Below are 9,055 nucleotides of genomic sequence, written 5' to 3'. Positions count from 1 at the left end.
GCCAGCAGGGCACATACGTGGTTCACAGACACACAGGCAAGCAAAACTCGCAAACACATAAGACCAAAATAAACCTTCAAAAAGCAAAAGAGTAGAATTAAAACCCCATCATCACTTAGGCTAGGCATCAGCTTCGAGAATGAGAATGAAAACGGGGGATGTGGCTCTGTTGACAGAGCACTCACCCAGCATGTAAGAGGCCCTGGATTGCAAGGATGAGGGATGAAAACTGGGCAAAGTGGTACATGCCTGTAATCTCGGCACTTTGGGAGGCAAAGGCAGGAGGATGAGTGATGGGGAATGTACTGTGTATGTTTATCTTATTGATTGTTAAATAAAATACTGTTTGGTCAATGAGACAGCAAGTTAGACAGGACTAGGAGTCAAAGAGGATTCTGGGATATGTAGTAGAGAAGTGGTGATCCAGGCAGGAAGTGACATAGCAAGGAGACTCATATTTAAAGGAGAAACAGGAAGCGTCCCTCTTTTCCCCTCCGCTCCTGTTCCAGCGGCACAATGTGATCCACCGGCAAGGAGGGACGCCAATAAGGGGTCCGATAAGATAAGTCTTATAACATATACAGATTTATGATAATTAAGACTGAGCTAGCAGATGAGAAGTCCTAGTCATTGGCCAAGCATCTTTGAACCTAATACAAGTTTCTGTGTATTCATTTGGGCCCTAACTCAGGCGGGCGGCTGGCGTAAAGCTCACACATGGCGGTGGGGCTCAGGTGGCATTTGGCAGAAAGATGTAACGTAACAGATCAGGGATTCAGCATTCTTCTTATATGTACAGTGAGTTGGAGGCCAGACAGGGCTACTTGGGACCCCGTTTCAAAAATAATAATGACTCCAAGTGAAGTAACCCAGACCCATAAAGCCATACGTTGTCTCTCCTATGTGGGTGCTAGCTTTGAATCTTCAGATATGTGTGTTGAAACTGGAGTAGCCCGAGAGGTCAGGAAAATAGTAAGAGGTGGGCAGGCTTTTAAGGGAGGGGAGATCAAATCAGACATTGTGAAGAGAAAATGGGGAGTGAGAGAGCAAGAAGGACCACATGGGTCAAGTAGGAGGGCAGGGCAGATGGCGGAGTACGGGCAGAGATGACTGACACTAAAGTCCTTTGACAACGTCCTGTGGAAACCTACTTATTGCAGGAGCATCCAAAAACATGCGCATATACATATATGTAAATTGTTTAAGTGGGGTTGCCCTATAACAAGGAGACGACGCCCTTTCCAGGTGTCATAGGCCGTTGCATAAGAAGCCCACAGCCAAGAACAGGATGCCTCTTTTGCTGAAGTCGATCAGTAGGGTTCTGTGACACCCCCCCCCAAGCATTACAGGTGGTTGCTATTGCTCTTGCTTACCCTCCAGACCTTGATGGTAAAACCCTATTGCTTAAGATACCACATTCTTGGGTAATAGAACATGAAGGAATAAAGCTGGTACTCACCTGGGAGCTTCACCACTACTGACCAGCTTTCATAATGCTAGCAGGTGTCATGCAGGTTCCCAGAGGAGAAAAGGAAATCCTTAATCTTACACAGCTGTGAATCCCACCAGCTACTGAAAGACCCCCAGACCCCTAATGGCCTCAGGATCCCGAGGAGCCCCCGAGACTCAGAAACCAGACCAAGAGCTGCAAAAGCAAGAGGGTTTATTGAACGAATGTGCATTCGGGTGTCAGCAATATCGGGAAAGCTGCACACCCCAGCATGGGGCGCAAACTCCTTTTTATAGGAAAAAAACCGCAGATCAGCATACAGGCAAGGGGCACAAAGTGATTGATTACAAAGTATGATCTCATGTTAGAGTGGTCACCCAGGTGTGACCTGCTTTTCTACAAAGGAAAAACCACAGAACGTACCCTGAAAAGTCCCTGATTGTCTGTTGGCCAGCCAGGAGTGACCCAAAAAGGATTGTTTGTCTGCCCTCTGGTTGAGGCCAACTTCCTTGTCCTGGGCCAAGGCCAGTAAGAAACTTTTTCTCTCTGTGAACTAAAATCTTTCACTACAATAATGACCAGCCTGGCAAGATATGCCAACTGTTACAATAGTGGCCTGCTTGACATGAGAGTAACCAACCACTTTCTGATTGGACTTAAAGCCCCCTCCACAAGACAGATCCCATGCCAAGCACCATTAAGGACCTATTGCTAGACAGGTCATGGGCTATAGGGAAAAACCTACTATTATTTTGCTAAAAAACCTACCCCTAATGATTTAACATTATACCCAAAATCAGTACTTCTGTCTTAGTTAGGGTTTCTATTGCTGTGAAGAGATACCATGGCCATGGCAACTGTTATAGAGAAAAGGTGTCTTACAATTTCAGAGGTTCAACCTGTTATCATCATGGCGGGACATGGCAGTGTGCAGACAGACATGGTGCTGGATAAAGGAACACAGAGTTTTACATCTTGATATACAGGCAACAGAAAGTGGTCTGAGATACTGGGCGTGGCTTGAGCATATATATATATGCTCACTTCCTCCTAGTTTCAGAGAAGGAAGAATGATGAGAAAAGGGGTTGAGACCAGGCTGGAGAAATCCAGCCTGGTTGCCCCAAACTGATAGCTGGGAAACCAGCATAGGTCTGTTCCAGACCCCATGAACAAGCATGTCAGTTTGGAGGTCTGGTCAATCTATGGGGCCTCTGGTAGTGGATCAGTATTTCTCCCTACTACACAAATGAACTTTGGGAGCCCACTCCACATAAATGGACACTCTCTCAGCCTAGACACAAAGGTGGGAGGGCCTAGGCCCTGCTCCAAATGATATGACAGACTTTGAAGATCCCCATGGAAGGCCTCACCCTCCCTGGGGAGCAAAAAGGAATTGGGATGGGGAGAAGGGTGACAGGGGAGGAGGGGAGGGAGAGAGAACTGGGATTGATATGTAAAAAAAGCTTGTTTCTAATTTAAAGTTGGTCTAATTACAATTATAAAAATTAGGGCTGGAGAGATGGCTCAGAGGTTAAGAGCACTGACTGCTCTTCCTGAGTTCAATTCCCAGCAACCACATGGTGGCTCCCAACCATCTGTAATGAGACCTGGTGCCCTCTTCTGATGTGCAGATAGACATGGACGCAGAATGTTGTATACATAATAAATAAATAAAATCTTTTAAAAAATAAAAATAAATAAAATTTTTAAAAACCTGGACAACTTCAAGTCAGACAAAACTGCTGGGGGCGGGGCACAGATTCCCATCCCTAGCAGAACAGTTGTTAGTTTCTAGGAAAGGGAGAGTCCATTTCCTTAAAGGTGTGGCCCCTGGTAGGTCCGCCGAGACCTAGTGGAAGGCTGCACACCCAAGAATGCTTGGCATCACAAGATAGACTTGATGAGGTTGGGCTTTTTTAGACACAAATTTGGGAGAGATAGGGAAATATAGAAGCGTCTGGGAGAGGTTAGGGGAAGATGTAATAATATCAAGACATATTGTATAGCCGGGTGTCGAATGCCCTTGATCCCAGCACTTGGGAGGCAGAGACAGGTGTATTCCTGAGTTCAAGGCCAGCCTGGTCTACAGAGTGAGATCCAGGACAGCCAAGGCTACACAGAGCAACCTTGTCTTGAAAAACCAAATATGTGCATGTGTGTATTACATACACATAAATGTGTATATATCAGTAAAAGATATTTAAAATTTCTCAAAAAAATTATTAATTTTTAGTGCAAACGAGGGCTGGAGAAATGGCTCTGTGGTAGAGAGCACTGGCTGCTCTCTCCAGAGGACCTGGGTTCAATTCCCAGCAGCCACAATTGTTGACCCGTAACTGTCTATAACTCCAGCTCCTAGGCCTCTTCTGGACTCCTGCATGCATAGGTTCGTATCACACACATACACACATAATTTAAAAATAAGGTTTTAGTAAGTGAACAAAATCATGCCATGCATTATGAATTTCTACTGTAACCATAGCACTTGGAAAGCAAGACAGGAGATTCAGGAATTCAAGGCCAGCATGAACTACTTGAGACCTGTCTCATAAATAAATAAATAAATAAATAAATAAATAAATAAATAAATGAGGCACAGGCAGGTAGATCTCAGTGAGTTTGGGGCCACCCAGGAACTCTACAAAGCAAGTTCCAGGACAGCCAGGACTGTTAGTTACACAGAAAAACCCTGCCTCAAAAAAAGCAAAAAATAAAATAAAATAAAATATGAAAAGTAAATTTAAAAAGCTAAGAATATAGTTCCATTGGTAGCATGCTTACCTAGCATCCACAAACCCCTGGGTTGAACCTCCCCGGTGTGGCATAAAACCTGGTCATGGTTGTGCCTGACTGTAATCCCAGCACTTGGGAGGTAGCAGCAGGAGGATCAGGAAGCTACACAGCGAGCTTGAGGCCAGCCTGGGCTACACGAAACTCTTCTTTATCTTAATGATGATGTTTGTTTTTTATTCCTTTTTTTTTTTTTTCGAGACAAGGTTTCTCTGTATAGCTTTGTAGACCAGGCTGGCCTTGAACTCACAGAGATCCGTCTGCCTCTGCTTCTCAAGTGCTGGGATTAAAGACGTGCACGACCACCGCCTGACTTTTTTTACTATTTTTTTTTTTTATTATTCTTTGAGGATTCCATGCAATGTATTCTCCTATAGGCCATCTGATGAGGGAATGTTCTCAATGGAGCTTCCCTCTTCCCAGATGACACCAGCTTGTATTAAATTGACAAAAACTGCAGTTGAGTGCCCACCGTCCTCTCTGGAGGACCTTGGAGCCCCAGTGGGCTGCAACACCGCTGGTGCAAGGATAAGCCCGAGCAGGCTCAGGCAGCTTTACTCACCCACTGTATCTGCCATCACACCTTCTGTGGAGCTACTTAATAAACACAACACACTGTGAAGTGTTTAAAAAAAAAAAAAACTGCAGTTGAGTGAGATGCAAACACTGCATCATATCTTTCTGGCCTGGGGCGTCAGTGGATTTGGGCCTTCGGGGCTTGCTGAAGTCAGTCCCCTGCGGTTGCCAAGAAACAGCTGCACAGCCACCTGCGAAAAACAGATCTCCTGGACCCACCTGTGAGGTCCACGCATCTGTAGGACCCGGATGGCTGCAGTGCTCTGGCCTGAAACGAACCTTCTGATGGCCGTAGAGAGAAGAAGAAAAACAAAAACAAAAAACCAGTTCTAGAACATGCGAAGCTGGCGATTGAGAGCAGGAGATCACGAAAGCCAACGTGCGTGCCTGGAAACAAGCAAACGTCGCCCACAGCTCTGTTAGCACGAACGGCAGCCGGACGTGGGAGCAAACCATGCGTTTAATGTGTTTCGTTAGTTAAGCTAGCCCTTTGACTATCTCCTCCCTCGCCCGCATCTCCTTGCCATCCCTCCCCAACCCCTGACACTTTCTCACATTCACGACTTTGGGATTTGTTGTGTGGCCCATTTCATTTAACCACACTGGAGCCTGATGGTATACAACTGAAGGCAACCAGTCCCCCTTTCCCTAAATCTACCGGTGGGAAACAGTCCAGCAGTGAGCGTAAGATCTCTGAGCCCCAGCCTTGGTGGTGCTCGCCTTTAATCCAAGCACTTGGGAGACAGAGGGAGCAGGCGGGTCTCTGTGAGTTCGAGGCCAGCCTGGTCTCCAGAGCGAGTGCCAGGATAGGCTCCAAAGCTGCACAGAGAAATCCTGTCTCGGGAAAAAAAAAAATGAAAACAAAGGAAAGAAAGCAGACTGAGCAAGCCGTGGGGAGCAAGCCAGTAAGCAGCACCCCTCCACGGTCTCTGCTTCGGCTCCTGCCTCCAGGATCCTGCCCTGCTTGAGTTCCTGTTCTGATTTCCCTCGGTGATGGACTGTTATCTAGAAGTGTAAGCCAAAAGGGGGTCAAGACCATTTTGGGGAAACCCACAGAAACAGCTGAGCTGAGCTAGTGGGAGCTCACGGACCCCGGACTGACAGTGGGGGAGCCTGCAGAGGAATAAACTAGCCCCTCTGATGTGGGCAACTGCTGTGTGGCTTGAGCAGTCTGTCCGGCCATCGGCAGTGGGACCAGTATTTATCCCTAGTGCTTGAACTGGCTTTTTTGGATCCCATTCTCTTTGGAGAGATACCTTGCTCAGCCTAGATATAGTGGGGAACTTGATCTGGCCTTACCCTCTCTGAGGCGTGGAGGGGGGGTGACGGAAGGTGGGGGTGACGGAAGGTGGGGGAGTGGGAACTGGGATTGGTATATAAAATGAGAAAAGGTTGTTTTAAAATAAAAAGAAAAGAACTCAAAGAAACCATTCTGAGCCAGGTAACCCAATCACAAAAAGACAAACATGGTATGTACTCACTCATATGTGGACCTGCTTTATGATACATAGTAGTGACCGTGCTTTATCAGAGCTGTTTTTAATGATGTTGCTCAGAATGGTTTCCTTCCAGATGATGACTGAGAAGCTAATTTAAAAAAAAAAATGGTGCCAGGTACCACAAGGGTAACAGAGCTGTGCTGTTTTTCTGGGATTTTGTTTTTTACTTTTTTTTTTTTTAATGGAGAGTGCTGGATGTCTCTACAATTTTGTTTAAATGACTGCAGAACCTAGAAAAGCTGTTGCTGCTATTGATGCATAACATACTGCCATTATTGGTCTTTTTATATAAATATAAAAATATATATACATATATAATTTGAATTTTTGGAAACTTTAGCTGTGCTGTCAACTTTGGAAAAAAAGTATCCCAGTTTACCATGTTCCTTTAGCATTGTACAAAAATTAACAGCCATATTGTTCTAGAAACATTGAACTTAATTTTTTTCCATTTGTACAGGGGTAATGCACTGTATTAAATATGTAAGGTCTTAAAGAAAAAAGAAAGAAGGGATTTTGAGAGCCCATCCCATATGAAGGGATGCTCTCTTGACCTGGACACATGGGGAAGGGCCTAGGCCTGGCCCAGGATGATGTGGTAGACTTTGGGGAGCCCCTTTTGAGGGCCTGGGGAGTGGAGGGGGGATGGCTAGGGGCAGGTGGGATGTTGGGGGGAGGGGAGGGAGAGGGATAAGGGATTGACATCTGAAGCAAGCTTGTTCCTAATTTGAACTATTAAAATAAATAAATAAATAAATAAATAAAATAAAAGTTTTTTAAAAAGAGAGAGAGAAGTGTAAGCCAAATAAACAGTTTCACCCAACTTGCTTTGGTCATTGTGTTTTGGGTTTGCTTTCTTGCTTGCCTGTTTTTTGGTTTTTCGAGATAGGGTTTGTCTGTGTAACAGTCCTGGCTGTCCTAGAACTCACTTTGTAGAGCAGGCTGGCCTCGAACTCATCGAGATCTTGGTCACGGTGTTTAATCACGGCAATAGTAACTCTAACTAGGACAAGTGTTCATTGGGAAGGGAGGCTCACAAAACCAATTTAAGGGCACCCAGCAATTGGATGGCAGTGATGTGAATGGTTGGTTTCTGGCTACCCTAGGAGAGTGTCCTTCTTCCTAAGACTTGCACATGATAGTATTCGGGGACTGGTGGCGTGTTTTAACCAGTGAAGGTGCCTGATGCCAAGCCTGAAGGGGTGAGTTGGATCCCTGGGACCCACATGGTGGAGGGAGAGAACCAACTGCTGAAAGTTGTCCTTTGACCTCTATGTGTGGATGTGACGTGTATGCGTGTGTGTGTGTGTGTGTGTGTGTGTGTGTGTGTGTGTGTGTGTGTGCACTCACACTGAGTGTGTACATGCATGCACATCTGTGTGTAAAGGAAATTAATAAATACATACAATGCAATATAAAATTTTTAGCCAGGCATGATCATACCTGCCTTTAATCTCAGCACTCAGGAGGCCGGGGCAGGAGGATCTCTGTGAATTCCAAGCCAACCTGAGCTCCACAATGAGACTGTCCCAAAAGAAAATATTCAGGGGCTGGAGAGATGGCTCAGAGGCCACACACACACACACACACACACACACACACACACTTAAAATGTAAAATCAATCCACTAAAAATATGTGGAGTATGTACTAAATATTTCTTCACAACCAAATAGAACCGGACACAGGCATCGGCAGTCATCCCAACTCCTACCACCAGAGGGCACACCAGGTTTAGTTAGGGCTCCATTGCTTGTGATTTTTGGCTCCAGCAAACTCCTTGACCTCCTTTTAAAATATTGGGGACTCCTAAAGTGAGCCATATGAAATGGAAAAGTTGGGCGTGGTGGCCCACTCCCAGCCCTTCAGGGTCAAAGGTAGGAGGATCAGGAGTTGAAGGTGGTGGTTTTTAATGAAAATCCCAATGCCAAGTACAGGATACCTCCCTAGGTATCCTGGAGGTCTTGGAGTCTCTAAAAGCTCCCAAAATGATAGGGAATTGTCATTGCTCTTGGCCGCCCATGAGAAAGAGACAGTAAGACCCTGAGAAGAGAGAAGACACAGAGGAATCACGCTAAAAAGTGATCTGGAAGTCTCCTTTCTGTTGCCTAGGGTTCATAGTTCTGGAAGGAGCTGTAGAGGCTGCTGAGGGGAAAAGTCGTCGATGAGCTCATCCAGCCGTGGGCCCGGCATGCTACAATACCAGTCTGTAAGGCAAGGCGTGCTCACTGGTGTAGTGGTGCCACAAATGTTCCTGGTGTAACCAAATGCTTTCTGGTTGGATCTGAAGCCCGATCCACACAACGGATGTCACACCTGGTACTGTAAACCTGGCCAAAAATCTATAGCTCAGGGGGTCCTTGGGCTCTAGCGGGAATCTACTACTGATGGTTTCCTAGATAAATATGTAGTCAAGCCCAGCGGTGGTGGCACACGCCTTTAATCCCAGCACTCGGGAGGCAGAGACAGGCGGATCTCTGTGAGTTCGAGGCCAGCCTGGTCTACAGAGCTAGTTCCAGGACAGCTAGGGCTGCTACACAGAGAAATCTTGTCTCGAAAAAGAAAAGTTAAAAAAGGGAGCGAATCTCTGGCCCTGGACACATGGGGAAGGGCCCAGGCCCAGCCCAGGAAGATTTGGTGGACTTTGCAGAGCCCTACCCTGCCTGGGGAGTAGAGGGTGGATGGGGTGGGGGTAGGTCGGGGGTGGGGGAGGACGGATGGGGGTGGTGGAGGGAGAGGG

Source organism: Cricetulus griseus, chromosome 9 (genome assembly GCF_003668045.3).
Source record: "Cricetulus griseus strain 17A/GY chromosome 9, alternate assembly CriGri-PICRH-1.0, whole genome shotgun sequence".
Classification (NCBI taxonomy): Eukaryota; Metazoa; Chordata; class Mammalia; order Rodentia; family Cricetidae; genus Cricetulus; species Cricetulus griseus.
Note: the sequence above shows the minus strand (reverse complement) of the source record.